The following is a 24454-nucleotide window of genomic DNA, read 5'->3' as shown; positions in this document are numbered from 1 at the left end:
AGGTCAAGTTGGTGAGCACTGGTTTGGGAAAAAAATCACAGTGCAGGTTCCCCCATTATTGTATTTTCTGGCTTTGCAATTCCTATTCTTGCGAGGAGTTAAGAGACCTTTTGCTCTTTCAGTGCCCTGTTGGCATCACAGCTGCATTAGTATTTTTATTACGTATGTGTTCCAATATCTCTCCCCCTGCAAACTTGTGCAATGTACAAGCCGGGGCTGTGTCTTCCTCATGATCCTTCTGACTCCAGGAGTTATAACAGCACTTCACTCAGCTAATGCTTCATCGAAGAATGAAGAAGCCAGAATCTCTTGCTCATGTCCCAGCCGTGAGACTGTATTAGTCTGCTTGGGCGTCACTGTAGTCTGTGTAGGCTCCTCTGATAAAACACCATGACCTACGTATCTTATGAGTTTGGAAAACGTATGATGAAGGTGCTGGCGGATGTGGTGTCTGGTGAGGGCCCGTGTCCTGGTTCATAGACAGTGCCTCCTTGCAGTGTCCTCGTGGTGGAAGGGATGGGGCAGCTCTCTGGGGCCTCCTTTTTAAGGACACTAACCCTACTCGCAGGGCTCCCCATGGCTTAGTCGCCTCCCCATGGCCCCACCTCTCAATACTATCACTTAGGGAGGTAGGATTTCAACATATGAATGTCGATGGGGTACAAATATTATCATAGACCCATAAACCATGACCACAGGCTACATGTCTTAAACAACAGGAACTTATTTTCTGTGTTCTGGAGGGTAGAAGTCCAAGATCAAAGAGTCAGCAAATTCAGCTGTAGACAGACCCTGCTGTTTGTGTCCTCACGTGGCCTTGACTCTGTGCATTTGAGGAGAGAGGGAGATTTCTGTGTCTCTTCTTTCAAGGACACCCTTCCTGTTGCAATACAGCTCCATCCTATGATCTCATTTACTCTTTATTACCTCTGTAAATACCTATTCTGAAATAGTCACATTAATTGTTAGGGCTTTGGTATATGAATTTTGGGGGAACACAATTCAGTCCGTAACAATAACTTTATAGCGGTGTGACCTTGGAAATCTTGATTAACTTCTATAAATTTTGGCTTCCTTGTCTCTGAATTATGTGAGAAAATAGATGCAGAGGCATTTTCTTTTTAAACAGAAAACACCAATCTCTACAACAAGTTACAAAATGCTTATTCAGTTAGTTTATTTGTAAGGTATCAATTTTAGTATCTTAGGTGACCAGAAATCTATAGGGCTTATGGTTCCTTGTATAATGTACCCAGGATTTCTTCTTTGACTCATTGGTTATTTAGGAATCTGTTTTTAACTGTCCACATGTTAGTAAATTCCACAAATTTCCTTCTATTAATGCTATTGTGGTCTGAAAACATAGTTGGTATTACTTTAATCTTGTTAAAGTTACCAAGATTTGTTTTATGACTTAAGATACTACTACCTGGAGAAAGTCGCATGTGCCGTGAAGAGTGCATGTTCTGCTGTCAAGGGGAACGTTCTGTAGACACCTGTTGGGTCTAGTTGGTGTGAAGTGTTGCTCATGTCTTCTGTATCCTAGTTGATCTTCCACCTAGTTCTGTTCACTATTGAAAGTGAAATTTGTTGTTCAGCTGTCTTTATTTTTTTTTTTTTGAGACAGAGTCTCACTACGTCACCCTCAGTAGAGTGCCATAGCATCATGGCTCACGGCAACCTCCAATTCTTGGGCTTAAGGGATTCTCTTGCCTCAGCCTCCCAAATAGCTGGGACCGGTGCCCACCACAGTGTTGGATTTTTGTTATTGTTGTTTTGCGTTTTTTGGCTGGGGCTGGGTTTGAACCTGCCACCTCCGACATATGGGGCAGGTGCCCTACTCCTTTGAGCCACAGGCACCACCCAATGCTGGCTGTTTTTTTTGTTGCAGTTGTTTAGTTGGCCTGGGCAGGGTTTGAACCCGCCACCCTTGGTTTATGTGGCTGGCACCGTAGCCACTGTGCTATGGGCACTGAGCCTCAGGTGTCTATTTCTTGACTCAATTCTGCTAGTGTTTACTTCACATATTTTGCCAGTCTACATATATGTTGTCATTGCTATAGCTTCTTCATAGAGTGACTCTTTTGTTGCTATAAAACGTCCTTCTTTGTCTCAGAGTCTATTTGTGTGTCATGAATACTTTGCATAGCCACTCTAGCTCTGTTCTGATTGCTGTTTGCTTGGTATATATTTTCTTCTACGTTTTTGCTTTCAGTGTATTTGTGTCTTTGAATCTAGAATGTGTCTGCTATAGCAAGCATATAGTTAGATCATGCTTTAAAATACATTCTGCCAATTTCAGGCTTTTGAGTGGAGGGTTTAATCTGTTTAGATTTAATGTGATTACTGATAAGGTGGGATTTATGGCTGCTGCTTTACTGTTTTCTGTCTCTTATTTTTGTTCCTGTCTTCCTCCCTTACTGCTTTCTTTTGTATTAAATAGATAAGTTCTAATGTACCATTTTAATTACCTTGTTCCTTATCACACTGGATTTTTTAAATTTTTAAACAGTTATTACTCTGTGGATTATAGTTAATAACTTAAGACAATTTAGTTCAAAGTAAGACGTAGTTTCAATAATAAAAATTGCTCCCATTTGTGTTAATATCATCATAAAATACATCTTTATGCATTATAAACTCTTTGACACAATTTTATATAATAATTATTGCTTTTGCAGTTGTCTATTAAATCAGATAGGATAAAAAGAATTTTCAACTAAAATATATTTATGCTGTGTGTGGTGGCTCAGGCCTGTAATTGTAGCACTTTGGGAGGCTGTGGTGGGTGGATCACCTGAGCTCAGGAGTTCAAGACCAGCCTGAGCAACAGTGAGACTCTGTCTCCAAAAATTAGCCAGGTATTGTGGCAGGTGCCTATAGTTCCAGCTACTTGGGAGGCTGAGGCAAGATCGCTTGAGCTCAAGAGTCTGAGGTTGCTAAGAGCTATGATTCCATGGCACTCTATTGAGGGCAACAAAGTGAGATTCTATCTCAAAATGAATAAATAAATAAAATACATTTATATTGTGTTTTATATGTACTTATGTAGATACTTTTACCAGTGCTTTTTATTTCTTTGTGTAGTTTGAACTATTGTCTAGTGCAGTGGTTCTTAACCTTCCTAATTGCCACATTGTTACAAATGGAAAAAAGGGGTTGGGACCCACAGGTTGAGAACTGTTGGTCTAGTGCCCTTTTCTTCCAAAGATTCTCTGAAGATTCTGAAGATTCATCCTCTCTAGCATTTCTCATAGGGCAGATCTGTTCAAGAAAAATTCTCTCCATTTGAGTTTTCCTGGAAATGTCTTATTATCTTCTTCACCTTTGAAGAATAGTTTTGCTGAACATAGAATTATTGATTGACGCTCTTTTTCTTTCAGTTTTTTGAATGTGTCATCTTACTTCTATCAGCTTTCTGATCTCCATAGTTTTTGATGAAGAGTTATTTGTTAGTCTTACTGAGAATCTTGTATAGAGAATGAGTATTTCTGTCTTATTGCTTTTAAGATTCTGTCTTTGCATTTGGTTTTTGACAATTTGGTCATGATGTACCTATGGGTTTGTCTTTTTGAGTTTATCCTAGTGAGGTTCATTGACCTTCTTGGTTGTACATCCTAATGTTTATCAAATTTGAGTAGTTTTCATTCATTATTTCTTCAAATATTATTTCTGCTATATTTTCCTTTCTTCTGGAACATTCATCATTGATAGATTGGTGTGCTTAGAGTTTATTCATTTACCTAAAATTTCAAATTCCTATTTCTGTATTAGGTAATCTTTATTGACCTGTGTTCAAGTTAGATCACTCTTTTGTCAACTGAAATCTACTGTTGAACCGTTCTCCTGATTTTTTCATTTATTGTATCATACTTTTCAATTCTAGAATTTCTTTTTCTTTTCTGAGACAGGGTCTCGCTCTGTCTTCTGGGCTAGAATGCAGTGGCATCATCATAGCTCACTGCAACCTCAACTCCTAGGCTCCAGAGTTCCTCTTCCTCAGCTTCTCAAGTAGCTGGAATTACAGGTATCACATGCCTGGGTGATTTTTCTCTTTTTTGTAGAGGCAACGTCTTGCATTTGCTCAGGCTTGTCTCAGACTCCTTAGCTCAAGTGATCTTCCCACCTTGGCTTCCCAAAGTGCTAGGATTACAAGCATGAGCTACCATGGCTGAACTACATTTTAAAAAATACTTTCTATCTTTTTAGTGATGTTCTCTGTGCAGTCAGACATTGCTCACATATGCTCCTTTGGTTCTTAGAACATGTTTACAATAGCCAAATTGAAGTCTTTGTATAGTAGGTTTAATATTTGTGTTTCCCAAGGAACTATTTCTATTGACTGTGTTTTCTTTTCTGTGTGTAGACAGGATACTTCCTTGTTTTTTGCATGTGTCACTGTTTTTGTTTTGTTTTTAATAGAAAACTATATTTGAGGTAAGATAACTTGTCATATCTGGAAATCAGACATGCCTCTCCTTCAAATTTATTGTTGTTGCTACAATTTATTTATGTAGTAACCTTTCTGAAATAATTCTCCGAAGTCTGTGTCCCTTCTCTTTCATGACCAGGCTTTATGAAGTTATATTGCAATGCTGTATTCAATAATTTCATTGGGTATATATTTATTGAGCACTTACATTCTCTTCTATATATATTTAGCATTTATCAGTGTCCAGCAAAGGCAAATATCCCCAATAGAACTGACAGTCTAGCATGGCCTCTATGAGCATTAATAACCTTATGAAGCATGTCTTGCCTTTCTTCTTTCTAGGAGGAGGCAGAATAACTGTTATGTATCTTATTTGAAAAGAAAGAGCCCTATATCACTGTTTCTTAACCAACTATTGTCAGGGTTAAAGTTCATGTGTATCTTGTACTCTTTTAGAGGCAAGAGCATCTGGTTGAAGGGAAGGATACTTGCTGCCCATAGAGCATTTCTGATGGGAAAATGAATGATACAAGCTGATTTCTGGCCATCAAAAGTAGAATAAGGACACAGCAATGTCTTTTCCATTTCAAACATATTCACGAGTAAATGTTAGGTCCAAAGTTATACAAACTAGATTCCAATATCCTTCATGCACAGTTAAGCAAGGGATATTAATATAACATCTTCATAGTTTGTAAGGCATATCAATTTCTAACTCATATGGCCATAGAATCCAGTGTTAGGATGGCTAAAGTATATATGAAGTAAAATAGAAGCACTGTCACTAGCTAGAGCATTAGTATTAGTTTCCATTTATTTAACACCCACTATGGACCCAGGCTTTTGCTTAAACTGCCTTTAATATTTACAAGCACCAGCTTGCCTCAATTGGTTTAGTTCCAGACATCCTATAAGTTCAAGTTCATATGCCACTTCTTCCAGGATGCCTACTCTTATTCTGAAGCAGTGGCTATTCTCCAGTTTCTGCTTCTAAAGGCTTTCTCTGAGCACTTTGCATCCTATTTTGCGTTTAGCTTGGGCTTTCAGTTAATTTCTCCTGCTGCTACTTCTTGATGCATCTTTGATGGCAGAATCTGTGCTTGACTCATCCCTTCTTCATTTGCCCTTATATTCTCCAAGAAACATCTATCATTCACCTACACAAAAGGTACAGCAGGTATGAAGTGAATAAAGCCTGATGCCTTTGTAGGATGAGTTTCCATTTCTACAGAGAAAGCATATACTTAAACATAATTTTAGAGTGCCCAGAGTGATCTCAGACTCTTAGGATGGTTGTTGAAGGATGAAAGGGTAAAAACACAGGCAACAACTTGGAGATGTTGGGGTCAATAACACGTTTATATTTGTGCTGCAAATTGCAGGTTGGATGTTACGTGTATATGGGACAGATGGTGGGAAGGGGCGGGCAGTGAATCTACAAAGGTAGTTTTGAAAGTAATGTGTTTGCCACTTCCAGTGCAGCATCTGCGTCAAAACAGGTGCTCAGATGTCTGTTGGCTGTCTTGCTTTCACTCACACATGGCACTTCTCATAAAGTCCTTTGATACCTCCCCTGTGATATTTCAACTCAAAACTTTGTGGAAGGTAGTGATAGAATAAGAAAGCTATCGCTTGAAGTCCTGGATTTGGGATTTGATTTCCTAACCCTCTCTTGGCCTCTTTGCTTTTGTTCTAATCAAGAAGCCCTCCTTGAAGTCAGCAGAAAGTTTGGGTTCTTGGTGGGACGTAGTTCAGGCCCTTAGACATTCTATTTTTAATAGAAGGCATGGTTGACTTTTGTAAATGAAAAAAAAAATCAATAAGACTTTGATATAAAGACTTTGCTTTTCATTTTTTTTCTCTCTTTTATTTTTGGTACTTTATTTTTTTTTTAAAGTCAGGAGTGAAAGTCACTCTGAACCAAAAAAAAAATTATGCCCACAGATGAAATATGTTTTCACTGATGATTTTTGATCAGCTCAATGCATACCAAGTGCTTTCAGGGACTCGGGAGCCTGCTGGAGCTAGGGCAGACATGTGGAAACTGAATTTGTGCATCTGTTGGCATTTTTGTGGACTCTTTGATTATTTTAAGGTGTCTGTTGGAAGTCAGAATTTTTATGGTTTATTAAATTTAGGAATAGAGAGAGCTCACCAGATAAATGGAGCCTCCTGTCTGCAGGGCAGGAGCTCTTCCCCCAGCCCTGGTCCTTGTCGGTTATTACACACACGGTGTCAAACCCTAATGAGCAATTCATCATGTCACTCCTTGTAACTATTTGATAGAGCTTTATTGTTCACAGGACAAAGCCCAGATTCTTTAGACTGCCCTTCATGGTACAATTTGGCATGAACCAAAAGCTCTTGGTTGGGATTTGAAAGACCCATGTTCAAGGTGCAGTGAGGCTTCTGACTGGTTATGTGACCTGATGGATTTCTCTGCCTCCTGGGGTTTCAGAGCCTCCACAAAACATTTTTTTGTGGGGGCAAATCTCTATGTTCTCTTTTGATTCTTTGTTTTTGCTAGAGCATTCTTTATGTGTCTGTAAAATTTTCAAACTTATCTTCTACTAATGTTTACTGGGTGTTTATTATGTGGCAGGAATTTTTTTTTTAATTCCGATTAATATGAGGCTACAAATGATTAAGTTCTGTTGTTTATGTTTGTTAGGTAAAGTCCCTGTTACAGCTGTGCCCCTCTCCCAGTAGGTATGCCATGTACCCCCCCCATTGTGCCTGTTAGGTAAGAACATACCAAACCCCCTCCCTCCTTCCATCTTCCCCCTTTCTCCTGACTACTTCTCCCAACTTGAACTTAATTGAGTTTTTCTCTTGTGTGGGTGTGTATTTATTTCTCTACTGGCTTCATATTACCAGTGCATACATTGGATATTTGCTTTTCCATTCTTGTGATACTTTACTAAGGAGAATGTTCTCCAACTCTATCCAGGGTAATATAAAGGAAATAAAGCCTCCACCTTTTTATGGCTGAATAGTATTCCACGGTATGTATATATTAGTTTATTAATCCATACATGGGTTGGTAGGCACTTGGATTGATTCCATATCTTGAAAATTATAAAGTGAGCTACAATAAACAATCTAGGGCAAATGTATTTAAGATAAAATTATTTTTTTTTCTCCTGGGTAGATACCTATTAATGGGATTGTGGGATCAAATGGAAGATTTATTTTGAGTTCTTTAAGGATTCTGTGCTAGGAAATTCTAATATTAATACATTATGCCTTCTATTCTTTACATAGTAATAAAATCCTTTGAGTGTTAGAGGAAAAAGATCAGTGATCCACAGCCACACAGCTGCAACATGGCAGAAGGGTGACAAATAAGAGCTCAGGAGATGCTCTCAGGAATGGTCCCTCCTTTTACTCTTCCCAATGTCAAATATTATGAATTTTCTAAGCTGATAGGACTTAGGGAAATGGAGACTGAAAGTCTTAGTCCCATCATAAGGTGAAAATAGACTCTAGTTTTTACTGAAGAAGCATAGGTCATTTGTAGTTTTATATTTTTTTAAGATACATAAAAATAAATCTGTAAGGACAGGAGGGTCTAGTAGAAATAATCTGTGTTAGCCATGAGAACAGAGATTTTGTTCACTTATATGTGAATGGACTATTTCTAAACCTGGATTTGGAAGCTGTGGATATAATTTCTATGTCCATTAATAATTCATTATCATACTTATTATTACCTTAGTTCAGTGACATAAAAGTCTAGGATCGAAGTTTTCTGAATAAAATGAGATGACTGGATAGTAGATAATTCATTCTTACAGATTCTAGAAAACAATGGGAATACTGCACTAGTAAAAGTTATAGATATTGGATCTGAAAGACTCAGAGATAATACTTGATTATCTAGAATAACTCCTTTGTCTGAATAGGCTGGGCACCAAAGGAAACGGTCTATTGGCTCCAAAGCAAAACTCATCTAACTTCTAGCTCATGGGAAGAGGGCTTAAATACTTCCCACTCAGAGGGCTTTTATTCCATCAGTTAAGGGCTTCTCTTTTCAAATTCTTAATTTGAAGATTTTTATTTCTGATTTAAAATTTTTTATTTCCAATTAGTATGGGGGGCACACATGATTAAGTTACATAGTTTAATTCTGTAAAGTTAAAGTCCAAGTTGTATTTATGTGCTTACCCAGGAAGTAAGCAATGTAATATACTTATCCATGCAATGTACTCACTGGGTGGGAACTTACCCAACCTCCACCCTATCTCCCACTTGAATTTTTATTGACTTTTTCTCCCATAGGAGCCCCATAAGGACAGATCAATGGCCTACAAGCACATGAAAAAATGCTCAGCATTCCTAATCATCATAGAAATGCAAATCGAAAACACTTTGAGATATCACCTAACCCCAGAGAGAATGGCCCACATCCTAAGGTCCCAAAGCAAAAGATGCTGGCGTGGTGTGTAGAGAAGGAAACACACATACAGTGTTGGTGGGACTGCAGCCTAGTACAGCCTTTATGGAAAGAAGTGTGGCATCTCCTCACAGAACTGAAAGTAGACCTTCCATTTGATCCTGCCATCTCACTCCTAGGTTTACCCAAAAGAAAAAAATGACATTTTATCATAAAGACATTCTCATGTGAATGTTTATAGCAGCACAATTCACAATTGCAAAAATATGGAAACAACCCAAGTGCCCTTCAACACATGAAGGGATTAATAAACTGTACATGTATACCATGGAATACTACTCAGCCATTAAAAAGACGGAGACTTTGCATCTCTTGTAACAACCTCGTTGGAATTGGAGACGATTCTCCCAAGGGAGGTATCACAAAAGCAGAAAGACAAGCACCACATGCAGACAGAACTGAAAGGAACTAGCACTTCAGAATTTCCACTCACCTGAGAGAAACACTCCAGTTCTCTTTTCACTGGTTTCTTTGCTTCTATCTATTTTGCATGTGTGTGTGTGTGTTGAATCATCCAATGATGCAAAGAATTTCAATCTAAAAAACACCTTCAAAAATGTATATTGTATTGATAATAGTAACAGCTATCATTTACTAACTATATCCTGTGTACCAGGTAAATGCAGTGATTTCAAACAGTATTTCATTTGGTCCTTATAACAATGCTTATAGATACTATCTTTTATTTTTATTGTTGGGAATTCATTGAGAGTACAAAGAACCGGGTTATATTGATTGCATTTGTTAGGTAAAGTTCCTCTTATAATTGGGTCCTGCCCCCAAAAGGTGTGTCACACACCGTCATCCCCCACCCCCTCCTCCTTCCCTCTCTCTCCTCTTTCCTTCCTCTCACCCCCACCATGTACTAGATCATTAATTATTCTCATATCAGAATTAAGTACATAGGATTCTTGCTTCTCTATTCTTGTGATGCTTTACTCAGAATAATGTGTTCCACTTCCATCCAGGTTAATACAAAAGATGTAAAGTCTCTATATTTTTCAATGGCTGAATAGTATTCCATGGTATACATATACCACCAACTTGTTAATCCATTCCTGGGTTGGTGGGCATTCAGGCTGTTTCCACATTTTGGTGATTGTAAGTTGAGTAGTGATAAACAGTCTAGTGCAAATGTCCTTATGTCAAAGGATTTTTTTTTTCTTCTGGGTAGAGGCCCAGTAATGGGATTGTAGGATCAAATGGGAGGTCTAGCTTGAGTTCTTTGAGGGTTCCCCATACTTCCTTCCAAAAAGTTTGTATTAGTTTTCAGTCTCACCAGCAGTGTAAGTGTTCCCTTCTCTCCACATCCATGCCAGCATCTTTTTGAGACTTTGTGATGTGGGCCATTCTCACTGGGGTTAGATAACATCCCAGGGTGGAATTGATTTGCATTTCTCTAATAATTAGGGATGATGAGCATTTTTCATATGTTTGTTAACTATTTGTCTGTCTTATTTAGAGAAGGTTCTGTCCATCTCTCTTGCCCATTGATATAAGGGATTGTTGGCTTTTTTCATGTTGATTAGAGTTCTATGTATGGAACCAGAAAAAAATGCATATAGCTAAGGCAGTTCTTAGTAATAAATCAAAGCTGGGGGCATAAGCCTACCAGAATTTAGGTTGTATTACAAGGCCATAGTGGTCAAAACAGCATGATCTTGGCACAAAAATAGAGCTAAAGACATTTGTAACTGAATAGAAAACCAGGAAATGAAACTAACATCTTCTAGCCACCTAATCTTTGATAAGACAAACAAGAACATACACTGGGGGAAAGAATCCCTATTCAGTAAATGGTGCTGGGAGAACTAGGTATTCACATGTAAAAGACTGAAACTGGCCCCACATCTTTCTCCATTCACAAAAATTGATTCAAGATGGATGAACTACCTAAATTTAGGGCATGAAACACTAAAAATCCTCAAAGAAAGCATGGGAAAAGCACTTGAAGATATTTGCCTAGGAAGGACTTTATGAAGAAGACTTTCATGGCCATCACAACATCAACAAAAACAAACAAATGGGACTTAATTAAACTGAAAAGCTTCTGTACAGCTAAGGAGACAACCACCAAAACAAATAGACAAGCTATGCAATGGGAAAGGATATTTGCATATTTTGAATCTGACCAAAGCTTGATAACTAGGACCTTTAATCTATTAATATGTTTAAGTCTCTGCATGTTTCAAATAGATTTATTTGAGCTCAGGCTTCCTCAGCTACCTCCTTTTCTCTTATCTGCTTGTATTAGTAATTCCTTTTTCTTCTTCGCTTAATGTTCCCACTGAAACTTGAGACATGTAGGCTTCAGCCTTTAACATTCTACTGACATTAAATTTCCCAAGGTTTCCAAAATCGTCTTTGTTGGTAATTCCGATAGATCTTTTTTGGGTGTCTTCCTGTCATTCAGTGGGGTTACCTCCTCCTTAAGACTCTGTCCGCCCCTGGCTTCCTTGTACCTCTCCCTGAAATCTTGTGGCATCTTTTATTTTATTTCTCTTGTTTTCTTTGTGGGCTCTACTTGTTTTGTCCATTTAAAGGTTAGCAATCTGCAGGAAGATGGCTTCAGTCTTCTCACTTACATGTGCTGTCCCTGGAGGGTCTTGTCTTTCCCTGGAGCTCCAGTAGATAACGGGAGCATCATCTGTGTCTCTGAGTTCAGACTTTTCTAACCAGCACCTTCTGCATGTGAGTATCTCTGACCCCAAAACTCTTCCTCTGATCCTCTGATCTTCATGAATGGAACATCAAGCACGCAACTGCCTGAGCCAGAATAATTATAATAGTTAACATTATACCATTGTTTCCCATGTGTCCATCACTCTGCTAAATTCTTTAGATGACGTATTCCTTTTACAATCACAACAGGGCGGTGCCTGTGGCTCAGTGAGTAGGGTGTTGGCCCCATACACTGAGGGTGGTGGGTTCAAACCCGACCCCAGCCAAAGTGCAACAAAAAAATAGCTGGGCGTTGTGGTGGGTGTCTGCAGTCCCAGCTACTAGGGAGGCTGAGGCAAGAGAATTCCCTATGCCTAAGAGTTGGAGGTTCCTGTGTGCCATGGCATACTACCAAGGGGTGACAAAGTGAGACTCTGTCTCTAAAGTTTAATAATACAAATAAAATAAATAAAATCACAACAATCTAGCAATGAGATTGTATCATTTTTGTTTTATATATCATATTTTAAAACTAATCATCTACTTTTTCCCCAAGTTTCACTCATTCTAGGCATTTATGTCCCTGCCTAGAATATGACGGGGTTGGACTAGATGGCTTGCTCTAATACACATCATTGTCTTCCGACTTTGAATTAGGGGCCTTCATCTCTGCCCCAGCAGGAGCTAATGCTCCCTCTCCCTGCAATCATGGTACTCTGTGCTAATTTCCCCCTGACTTGTGCTGCCTACTGAGTTGCAGGGCTCTTCTCTGTCTTCGACACTTTTGTTTCCAGCGTGGAGCACAGTATCTGGTGTGTTCAACCATAAATGTTTGTTGAACAAGTAATTAAATTCTTATTTTAAGCTTTCTTATATATTTGTGGCTGACTTTAACTCAGTGTCTCCTCATTGGGAGACATTTACCCATGAACTTGTAGAATTAAACATTCACATACTGATAACCTAGTAATTACACTCCTAAGCATACGCTGAAGAGCAGCTCTTGCACATGGGTAACAGCAGACACGTTTGAGAATGTAAATACCAGTACTTTTGTAATATTATGCAATTACAAACCACCCAAATCCCCACTAAAAGGGAGCAGAGGAAGATACAGTGGTGTGGTCACACAAGGGACTGCTACACAGCTGTGAAAATGAATGAACTGTATCCATGTGAAACTGGGATAAATCTTACTAGGATAATATTTGGTTAAAAAATAAGACCTAGGAGGCTACTTGCAGTGTGAGACCCTTTTTAAAAGTTAAGATATAAGCAACACCAAATAATATATGTAGTTTAGATGTATGTGATCATGTGCACGCATGGGGGTGTATGATAAAACTTTTATTAGAACTATGGTAAAAAAAAAAAAAACCTACAAAATTTTAAGAAATTATTATTTCCAGACTTAATTTGGAGAGGAAGGCAAGGGAATGGGATGAGGAAAGTCATAGATTCAGTAAGAGGTAATGTTCTCATTCCTGGCTTAGGTGATGGGTATGGATATATAGATATTCTTTATGTGATTAAATTATAATAAAATGAAAGCAGGCATAGACCACTGCTGTTAGTGGTCTTGAACCAGTAAGTGTAACAGTTACAGTTAATATACATCTTAATACATACATTCTTACGGCCTATAAAATAAACACAGAAATAAAATTCTGATTGTATATACTTTATAAAACAACAGTGTACCCCCTTTACCCCTGAATTCATATTAGGATGGTGCTAAGATTTAGAAAGGGATGTGAAGAATCAAAAGGATCTCTAGAATACATCACAGGGGAGACATTTTCTATCTATCACCCTCCTATCTACCCACTCCCCCATCTATCCATCCATTCACCATCTCTCTCTCTCTTGCCTTTCACTCTTGGGTAACTGACAGATTTAAATCTTGTTTATAAACTACTTGTGAGCAGGGCCATATCTTACATCTTTGCATTTGTCACAAGATCTTGCCCGTAGTGGCTACAAACATTTTTGTCCTATAGAAGGAGTAAAAACCGTATAAGGGAATTCACTCAACACTTAGCAGATGCCTGCCAAGCAACACAGACTTAATCCTTTTCTCTCTCAACAGAGCATTAGGGATGACACTGTTTATCCCACACGTTCTACAGATGAGAATATTGAGGGCCAGATGATTTAATGTGCCTACCTCTGTTCACATAATTAATTAAGGGCACATCCAGTAGTTTTCTAACCAGGCTGCACAGTATACTCCTGTAAAGAGCTCCTAAAACACACTTATGCTTAGACCCCCTTACCAGATATTATGATTTAATTGGTTCAGGGTGGGGCTAGGGAGGAGTGTCTTGACTGAGCTCTCCAGGTGAGTCTAATGAGAAGTTGCTGACTCTTTTTTTTTTTTTTTTTTTTTGCAGTTTTTGGCCTGGGCCGGGTTTGAACCTGCCACTTCCGGCATATGGGGCTGGCGCCTTACTCCTTTGAGCCACAGCGCCACCCCAGGTTGCTGACTCTTAAGCCCATGTTTTCCCTACAAGGCCTCCTGTGCATTAGACCATCCAGGCATGTGACTGACGTTCAAGGTCAGGTTTTTTCAGGCGCCTCTCTGAGTGCCCAGTGTGGAGTCTCCCCAGCCTCCCAGGATAAGGTGGGAACCAGAAGAGGTAGAGTCACTGAAGCTGCAGGAGGAGGAGGTACAAGAAGAGAAGCTGGAATATCCTGTAACTTACTCCCAACCTTTATGCTGTACTTTAGTTAATTTAAAAAGAGATTCTTCATAAATCTTCCGTGTTTAAGTAAGTGAACTTCCTGATGTGAGAAAACTTCTCAGAGCTTTGAAAATAAATCAGACCTTCTATCCTCCCTCCTAACTTTTCATAAACCACCATCGACTGAGGACCTACCATGTGCTGGGACGTTGCCCAGATACCGTTGCCTGGGAAGAGTGATGAATACAACAAGCTGAGAAGACATGTCCCTACCTCAAAGAGCTGTGGGGCTGTCTTGTCACAGAGCACCAGAGATGGCCAAACAGCCTGGATTGGATTTCAAAGCAGTCCTCTACCCATGGATTCACACAGTCACATGGTTTTGTGAAATCCCCCAAATTAATATCTCTCTGTATTCTTTTTGTTAAAACCATCTCCCCAATTGTATAAGTTCTTGGCTCTGCGAGGCGTATCTGCTCCCGCCCTACCTTTCTGCCCCTACCCTTCAGCACTGACTGATTACACCACTATGTGCTCAGTGACTGGTGATTTGACACAAGGAGTAGAAAGTCCAGGGTTAGCACAAGGGGCAAGCGGCCCGGCTGGTGGAGGAGCTGAGTCGGGTGTTCTGCTCGGTGAGTTCCTACTTCCAGAGTCTCCACACAGTGGAGTGGTCTGAGAAGTAAAGACACATAAGAATGTGGAAACCTGTATTTCTTGACTGATTTAATGCAGATTCAAGAACTCTTTTTAAAAATAATAGGTATAAAAGCGATCAGCGTTCTCTGGAACTATTCTTCTGTAGGGCACACTTTGAGGCAGGCTGAGTGAGGCAATGTCTCAGGCCTGGCTCAGCAGGGCAGCCCGTGTTGGTGGGGACAGGGGACAGTGCCGCATTCATTACGCAGTTGTTACTGAGTGCTCCTGAGGAGTCAGGCTCTGAACTAGGTGCTGGGCACTCAGTAGGGAGCAGAGACAGATGTGGTTCTGCTTTCATGGGGCTTATGGAAAAGATAGACATATGTCACATTGGTGCCAACACATCAGCTTTGATAAATGCTATAAAACTAACACAGAGGAGGCTGGGTCTGGGTCTTGACAGTCTAAGAAAACTTCCTTGGAAAAGGGAAAAATGAGTTGAGTTATGAAAGTTATTAAATAAATAGGAGTTCCACAGGTGAAGGATTAGGCTGGGAAGCATTGAGAGAATTCCAGGGGCGGTGGGCACAGCAGAGATAGCAACCCGTGGTGGGCTGGGGTACAAAAGGAGCAGGTTGGGAACCATCCTCACGCCACCCTCTGCTTACCTCTGCAGCCTTCTTGATGTTTCCTTCTTCCAGCCCTGCAAGGCTTACTTAGTGACTCTAAACCCTCTCTACAGACTGCTGGGTAATATCTTCATGGAACAACCAGAAGGTGTTTCGGAATTTTAGAGCTGGGTTGTTTTCATGCCAACAGCCTTGGGTTCACAAGGCACATGTGAAGTGCTCATCTGCAAAGCCGTGGTGCAGGCTCTGCTGTTGACGCCTTGCCCAGTGGATACTCCTTTTAGTTTATTACTTGAATTTCGCTGAAAGTGTAAAAATGGTTGTTTTCCTTCTGTTTAACTTTGTTTAAGAAATACCATATTGTTGGGGGCAGTGCCTGTGGCTCAAAGAAGTAGGGTGCTGGCCCCATATGCCAGAGGTGGCAGGTTCAAACTCAGCCCCAGCCAAAAACTACAAAAAACAAACAAACAAAAGAAATACCATATTGCATTAACAAAAGAAAATTGTGGGCACTCTCTTCCAGAAGGATTGTCACGTGTGGCATAATGTGGCTAGCACAGCCCTTGGGACGCAGAAGTTACCCAGGAAATACTCAGTTGGAATGAGTTAGCCGGGGGCCTTTGGTTCGAGGCCTCAGTGACTGACACTTACCTTACCGCACTGGGGCGATGTTCTGGCTGCAGCTGTGACCCTCAGCTTGCTTTAGCATCTTTCTAAGTTGCAGACCGTCCCTGCCTCGGCTCTGAACCTGCACCTACAGGCAAGAGAAACTCTCTGGTGCCTGGAATAAGTCTGCAGGATGTGGCTGCTGACCGTGAACTCCCAGGTGCACACCTGTCACACACCGAGCTCTCCTCCGGGCATAGGCCAGGGTGGCATGCCAGCATGGCTGCTCCTTTTTATTTGCCAGGCTGAGGCTACATCACTGCTTTCTTCATGCTAGTAAGTGTCAAGACGCTGTCAGGTCCCTTTTCTTGCTTTTGTTTTCCAGGTGTAAGCCCGGCCAACATGCTTTGACTTATTCTTGTCGTTCAACATGACTTCTGTGGGCTGGAGTTTCGGAAATCAAATTGTGAAGGGCCTGGGATGAGCGCTGGACAGGAGAGGCATTTTACAGTTTATTCAAATGGGAGAATGCGCACTTTTTTTTTTTTTAAAGACAGGAAGCATTGACTAAACTGAAACCATCACAGTCAAGGTTGAGGTGGGGACAGAGAATTAGGTCTTTCAAATACTGCCTTTTGGGACCAGAAGCGATTTATTCCCTGAGGCTCACTGCAAATAGAGCTTGGTAACTAAGCTATTATCATACCAATCTTAACCTGGACAGATACTCCTGGCTCGTTATGTAAGAAACTTGCCAGCTGGCTGCTTGAGATCACTTACAACATTGAGTTAGAAAAAAATAGAAGCTGGTAAAATGGTGAGTGCGCCAACATGATTTTTCACCTTCTAATATTAATAATGTCTAATGTCATGTTGCTGACAACTCTTCACTACCACTACTAAAACAAGGTTATGTCTGGGCAGGAGAGAATGGTGAACAGAGGATAGATCAATCCACTTCAGATTTCACTAACATCGTTACTGTGCTTCTTTATGCTGATTTCTGTTAGGAAACGACACGGACACTGTGGAGAAGTGGACTTCACAAGCCCTGTCCCTGGAAACCTGCAGCCTTGGGGGTAAGACGGTAAGTAGTCAACACACAGGACAGCTGGCAGCTGTGGTCACTGAGCTTTCTGCAGTGCCTGCTGGACGAGGACAGGAGAAGGAGGTTGGATGGATCCAGATGGGAACTGCTGGACAAGAGACCCAGGGCAGGAGCAGGGAGGAGAGGGTGGTCTGGTGATTATGATTTCTACATAGGAGGCTGAGGGAAGGCACAGGCTGGGGGTCTGGGCAGGAGGGGATGAGTTCTAGTCCATGTTTTATTTGGGGTGTTCTGAGACATCCTCATGGAGGTACAAGATGGGGAGCTTGAAGCAGAGATCTGTCCCGTAAGTATGGATCTAGGTGTCCACACCCAGAGCAAATGGGTAGAAAGAGATTCCTTTAGTTACAATAGGGAACATAGAGGAGAATGGACTTGGACTGGGGTAAGAGGAAGAATGTGGCAAGAACACCACAAGGCCAGGTTATCAGTGCATTTTTCCCCAAAGTGGAGATGGGAAGGAACTGACACTCTCTTTGGTGCCAGGCAGTGTTGCATATGCTGCTTTATTTATTTTCCACAACATTTTGATGACAGGCAGTGCTGTTCTCATTTTTCAGACAGGGAAACCGAGACCTGGGGTAGTTGTGCAGGTGGCCAGGGTTACACACCTGTTAGGGAAGAGGGCGACTGATCTGTAAGTTCTGTAGCCCTGTTAACATTCAAAACCAGCAGGAAATAAGGCACAGGAGCTGAAACATGACATTTTAAATGCCACCTTATTATACGACACCCAAGGCTGACGGAGACTACAGTGTAGAGGTGTGGCCACTGTGGATGTCCTATCACTTTCCTCCAGGATTGAATTGACCAGCTCTCTTAAGTTTGTTGATCACACTCAGGTGTGTGATACAAGTTCACGGTAGAGAAGCAGGGTGATCCTTGAGGCCAGACAGAGTTAATACTTGTATTCCAGGGGTTTTTCTTCCAGATGAATCATTTGAGTAGGGCCCTCCTCTCCTCCAGATGAGTGAGGAGGAGAGACAGGAGGGATGTGTCTCTCTGGGGATTTTCCTTCTCAGGAAGTACAGTAGAAATTTCTTCCCTTCCTTGGAAATACAAATGGTGAAAAGATAGTGATCTTTTGATAATATCTAGTTAAGAGGATTTGAACCCAGGTCTAACAGACTCCTGGGTTGACTGTTACCACTGTTCAACAGAGGGTGATGAACTGTGGAGTTGACAAAATTAGAAATTTCCAGGCACACAATTATTTCTCATGCCTAAGATCCCTCTCAGCCCCTTCTAGGAAGAACCACCCTTTTGGGAGCCTGTCCTGGATTCACATCCTGGCCCTGTCTCATATCCCCTTGATGAGTACCTAGTGTTATTCTGGAAGCTTCGACTCTGTCCTAGTACAAAGCCAAGACAAGTAGGTGGGTTGAGTGTAAATTCTCCTTTCTTCTGAAGTGGACATTAGAGTTAGTGTTTCTTTCAGCGAGAAAAGAAAAAAGTTAAAGTGTGTGTGCTCTTCTCTTACGTAGTCAACACGACAGAGCATTTCACCTCACTCCACTTCTGGTCACAAAGTCTGTGTGGGGATGTCTCCTCCCATGACCAATTCTGCGGCAGACGCCAGCCGAGATCCTGTAATTCAGGTGGTATGCAACACGGCTCTCTGCCTGGAGCTAGCATCCAGGGTGAGGTGGAGGGTCAGTCCCACTAGACTGCCCCCCACTTCAGATACCAGTCAGAAGCCCCAGGTTGTGGTCGATGCTTCTTATGGTGAAAGTGTTCATGGAGCCCTCTGATCAGAGACGCAGGGAAGAAGAACTGCAGACAGGATGATTGATTTGAAGAGAGGTTGAGACTTGCTCAGGTCAGCGACCAGGCCTAACTGTACTGATTATTTTATATACTCTCAAACATTCAGTAAGAATTTAACACAGATACAAAGAAGTAAAGTAAGATTAGGAAACTATCATTAAGATTATAATTCAGTGTGAAGGTTGAGGAATACATATACAATTGATTTTGTTTGGGGTAAAAACATAAAAGAGACTGATTGTCTGTTCTTGATGACCCAAACCAAAACCAGAGATTATAATGTTAATGAAGGAAGAAGACAGAGAACAGAACCCAACGCCTGGGGACTGGCATTCAAGCTTCCAGCTGCGACCACAGACTAGCTCTCAGATTCCTTTGTGAGAGTGTCTTTGCATATCTGCAGGTTGTAGGCAGATACTCCATCATCAAAGAAATCTCTCCCAGAGCCATTCTCCTGGAGGAGCACGTGAAGCGAACTGTCTGAGCATGGGGTGCTTATCTCTTCATTATGGATTGTCTATGAATTGGGGTTCCCAAAATTCCCTCTTTGAGTTTGATTAATTTGCTAGAGCACCTCACAGAAACACTTCACTTACATTTACTCATTTACTACAAAGGATATTGCAAAAGACACAGATGATAAGCAGATGCATAAAATGACTTGTGGAAGGAAGGGGCATGGAGCTTCCCTCCAGGCACCGTCCAGAACCTGCAAAAGGATTTTTTTGGCTTTGATGGAAGCTTTACTAATAGGCATAATTGATTATATTCTTGCTCACTGGTTACCAATGTAACCTTCGGCCCCTGGGGGTGAGCCATAAAGTCCCAACCATCTAATCATGCCTAGGTCCTAGGGTGAACAACCCTCATTCAGAAGCAACCTGGGGTCCCCAGACACCAGTCATCTCATCAGCATACAAAAAATACTCATCACCCCAGAAATTCCAAGGCTTTTAGGAGCTGTACACCAGGAAATGGGGGGGCCATGACAATATATTCTACAATATTACACTTTCACTCTGATATCAAGGGCTGAGTTGACAGGCCTTGCTGCAACTTAATAGTATAACAGCTATGATCCTTGCAGGAGAGTACTTTTTCCCCCCATCTTCAATCCACAGTACTCTTTTTTAAAAAAATTAAATCATAGCTGTGTACATTAATGCAATCATGGCGTACAATGTGCTTTTTTTTTTATACCATTTGAAATATTTTCATCAAACTGGTTAACATAACTTTCACCGCATTTTCTTAGTTATTGTGTTAAGACATTTATACTCTACACTTAGTAAACTTAACATGTACCCTTGTAAAATGCACCGTAGGTGTGTTCCCACCAATTACCTCCCTCCACCCATCCTCCCCCCTCCCCTCCCATACTATTCTTGAGAAGGAGCTATTAAGTGAGGTAGGAAACTGGGGCTCTGCTTGTTCTGGACCTGAGTCCATAGGATGAGGCTTTCTCATTTCTCTTACCTTGAGTTTATTCTGATCCTAACTAAATACCAGTTTAAGCCATGTCAACCCAACAAGGCTCATCCCAAACTAACTCCACCCAACTTAAGCAACTCATCCAATGTAATGAAGACATGATATCCTCTATAAGTCACAGGAGAATGCTGTGCTAATTAATTAATCAAACCTTTATTGAGCACCTACTATGTGCTTAGGTATGATATTGGAATCAATGCAGGATATCATGGTTTTATGAAAGTGCATGTTATGCAAACCGGGGTGGTTTAAGGAGGAATTGATATTTGAGCTTTGTTGTAAAGGGTGATTCAGGGTTCTCCAGGCAGAGAGGGAAGAAAGACTAAGGAAGGACATGGACAAAGCCTCAGAGGTAACAGAGTGTGGGGCATTCTAGACATTCCAGGAGGTCCAAAGTGATGGGAACATGTGATGCAGGGAACGGAGATGTGGGGTTGGCAGGTGGGTCATTATGAAAGTTTTGAGATACAATCAAGAATCATAAAATGCACATGGGAAGACACAAAGGAAATCCTCCCAGCAACACCAAGAGGCTGAGAACACTGAGACTTGGGTGAGCGAATCAGTAAGGACGCTGTTGATGTGTTTCTGAAAGTGAAATAACGAATCATAACACAGTCTGACTCAAAACCCCCTCAGGTTGAGGACAAGATGGGCAGGTGTCCACTCTCAGGTAACCCATAGCCCTCTGAGCCGTGCCCAGGAGTCTGGGGTGTACCACAAAGGAGCTAACTGAAGCTGAGCCCTCGTATCATTATCATAGATGCATTGCCTGGTATTGCAGTAAAACTTGGATGAAATCTCAGTGTCACCCTGTCTGTACTTGGCAGACACTGCAGCCCTCACTTGCAACCCTCACATGCAGTCTGCCCCCTCTGCCTCTACTCCATCTGCCCCCACCATTGGTAGCCCCCTAATTCTCATCCTTCTGAATTGAGTGTTTCTTTCCAGATTTCTTTTTTTTTTTTGGCCAGGGCTGGCTTTGAACCTGCCACCTCCAGTGTATGGGGCCAGCACCCTCCTCCTTTGAGCCACAGGCACCACCCTCTTTCCAGATTTCTAAACAGACGCTATAACCTAATCCTCTACTGGAAGCATAGAGTCCTCCTGGATGCCTGCTATCCTGTGTCTGACAGTGAGAGCACGTGGCCATACATCCCAGTCTCCTCATGTACACATGATATTCAGAACACCTATTTATATTTTAACAAAAGCAGAACTCTTCCTCTTCTAGTTTTGGGGGTACTTAAGCGTTCTAACACAGTAAAAGAATCCAACAGGATCTGCCAAAGGCAGTGTGGGAATGAAGCGGCCAGCACTGAACACTGCACCTTCGGTGATGTATCTCCAATCTCCTCGGTTCCCTTTCCCTGATTTTCTGAGAAGTAAGACCTGTCTAGAGAGGCTAGAGCTGGGACCAGAGGACAGGTCTCTCACAGCCTGGATTCAGCTCCTCTGCAGTCTCAGAAGATGGGACTATACAATCTGGGGGGTGCCAAGAGAGTCCTTGTATAGTTAAACGTGCTGTGCCACAAAGACTTCCTGCAACCTGGGCCATTCTACCCTGAATAATGTCTAATTAGATATTTCCATGGTTACTTCGGAGATAATAATGAGTCCCCCAACCCCCTAACATCACAAAGACTTTAGGAAGCATGTCGAAGGGAGAGCAAAACAAAACCACACAATTACCATATTTAAGCAAATAATCAGAGGCGAAATTGGCTACTGAGGGATATTATCTCTCACTAATTATCATTTTAAATGAAGAAAACTCAAAATGAATGGTGCTTTCTCCACCCCTGTGCTGCACAGAACGCAGCTTTTCCCAACTCCAGGAACGAAGGGCCTAATTATTTGCACTTAATAGTTCAGCCACATCTCCTTGGCGCAAATTCCATTCGCTGCTATACACAGGGGCCACACATCTCACAGAAAGTGCAGTTGTTAAAAATAAAACCCTTGCTTTCCCTGCCTCCCCTTCCCACTTCCTAGCACGAAGAATGACTATAATTAAGAACAGCCCCAATTAGGGACAGTATTTTACACTCCTCGCCTCAAAGCTGGCAGGAGTACTTTCCTCCTCTGTGGCTTGAGTGGGACACCCTTCCCAGAGAAGTCACTTGCAGATAAACACTCCAAGTCACTTTGGGCTTAATAAAACTTTATTTGCCATCTCTCTACCATGCATTTCCAAAGGGAGTCTAAATTCAATGATGATAAAACGACCTTCTTAAAGGATTTCCTGTGGTTGATTTGTGGATGGAAATGAGAAATGGTTTGTTTGAACACATCACCGACTTGGGGCTTCACTTCGTAGTTGAGCACGGGAGAGGACCTGCTGAGGGCTGAGCGCTGTGCTGCACGGTGCCCTCACACCCAGTGTCCGTGTTCAAGAAGCTCCGGGTCGGCAGAGGTGGAGGCTTCACAAACAATGGGGGTGCAGTGTGACAACAGCAGCAAGGGCTGGGTAGCTCTGTAGTGGCGGCAGTTGCGTCCATGGAGACAGGTCAGGGTAACCTTCGAGAATGTATTTACAGCAAAATAAGTACACCTGTGTTCTCCTGGGTCCACCTGTGGGAAGTTAGGTCTGGCTGGCAACAGAGAAAATGCTGTGGCTGAACACTTGTGGGAGGAGGGAACCTGGAAGATGCGTGTCAGGTAAGGTACTTTCAGGCACTCATGCTCTGCCTGAAATCTTCTTGGCCACATTTTCCACGTATGTCTACGTCACGCTGTGCTTTGCCAGACACTGTGTTTCCCTGATGCAATACATCTTCTACCTCTTTGTGCTGTTTTGCTCTTACTGTTTCTTGTTTCTTTCTTTTTTTTTGTTTTTTTATTATGTTTCTTGTTTCTTCCCACTCTGTGTCTGTGGGACTCTGAGCCATCTTCTGAGCAGTATGCTAGCACAGAAGCACAGGCTTGGGAGGACAACCCTGTCTTTACTACGGGTTTGCTGTGCCAGGCTGTTTACTCTCTGCAAGCTCAGTTTTCTCACGTGTAGGAAGGCAGGGTAACGATCCTTACCTCAAAGAGCAGTTGCAAGGATTAGGTGAGAAAATGTAGGAGACTCACAAGATAAAGCATATGGTGGGTGCTCCAGAGTTGCTGCCTCCAATCTGGCTTTGTGGAATCAATTTGCTGTAAATTTGGTTAAAGAAACAAACAAGGAGCTCAATCCCACCACCCAGAAGGTACAAGCAACTTCCTGTGGTCTAAGCCCCAAGCCAGCAGCTGTGGGAGGCTGGGATTGTGAGGCCTAGAGCTCTCATCAAGTTGCCAACCACCCAGGAATGGAGAGAGACCCCACTGCACACAGGCAGAAAACCACCCAATACTGTGGTGTAGGGTATGTGTGGGAGCAGTGCGATGGCTGGGGGTATTTGCCTTTGAGGGTTCCGTGACTAGTGTGGTCTCTTTTATCCAACAAATGCATAAGTGAATTGAATGAGTAAATGAATGCATGATATTTTGGTATCTTCCACAGGAACTTGTCCAAAGTATTTGCTTGAAAAATTATTATCGCTGTTTGAATTAATGAAGGAATGATTTGCATAGCATTTCATAGGCAATTGATGGTTTAGAGAGATCTGCAGGAAATCTGGGATGAGATGGAATTGGACTTTGTGTTAGATCTGCTGACCATTTACTCCCTGCATGACCTTCAGCAACTTAAATATTGATAACTGCCCCCAAGACTTGGGAGCGCAGAGGCCAGAAAAGGAGAGCCTGTGCTCTCTGTCCCTGGGGACCACAGTCCCCTCTGCTCCCTGTCATGCTCTCTGTCCCTGGGGGCCACAGTCCCCTCTGCTCCCTGTCATGCTCTCTGTCCCATGTGCTCTCTGTCCCTGGGGACCACAGTCCCCTCTGCTCCCTGTCATGCTCTCTGTCCCCTGTGCTCTCTGTCCCTGGGGGCCACAGTCCCCTCTGCTCCCTGTCATGTTCTCTGTCCCCTGTGCTCTCTGTCCCTGGGGGCCA

This window comes from Otolemur garnettii, unplaced genomic scaffold (genome assembly GCF_000181295.1).
Source record: "Otolemur garnettii isolate 467f Iridium unplaced genomic scaffold, OtoGar3 scaffold00062, whole genome shotgun sequence".
Taxonomy (NCBI): domain Eukaryota; kingdom Metazoa; phylum Chordata; class Mammalia; order Primates; family Galagidae; genus Otolemur; species Otolemur garnettii.
Note: the sequence above shows the minus strand (reverse complement) of the source record.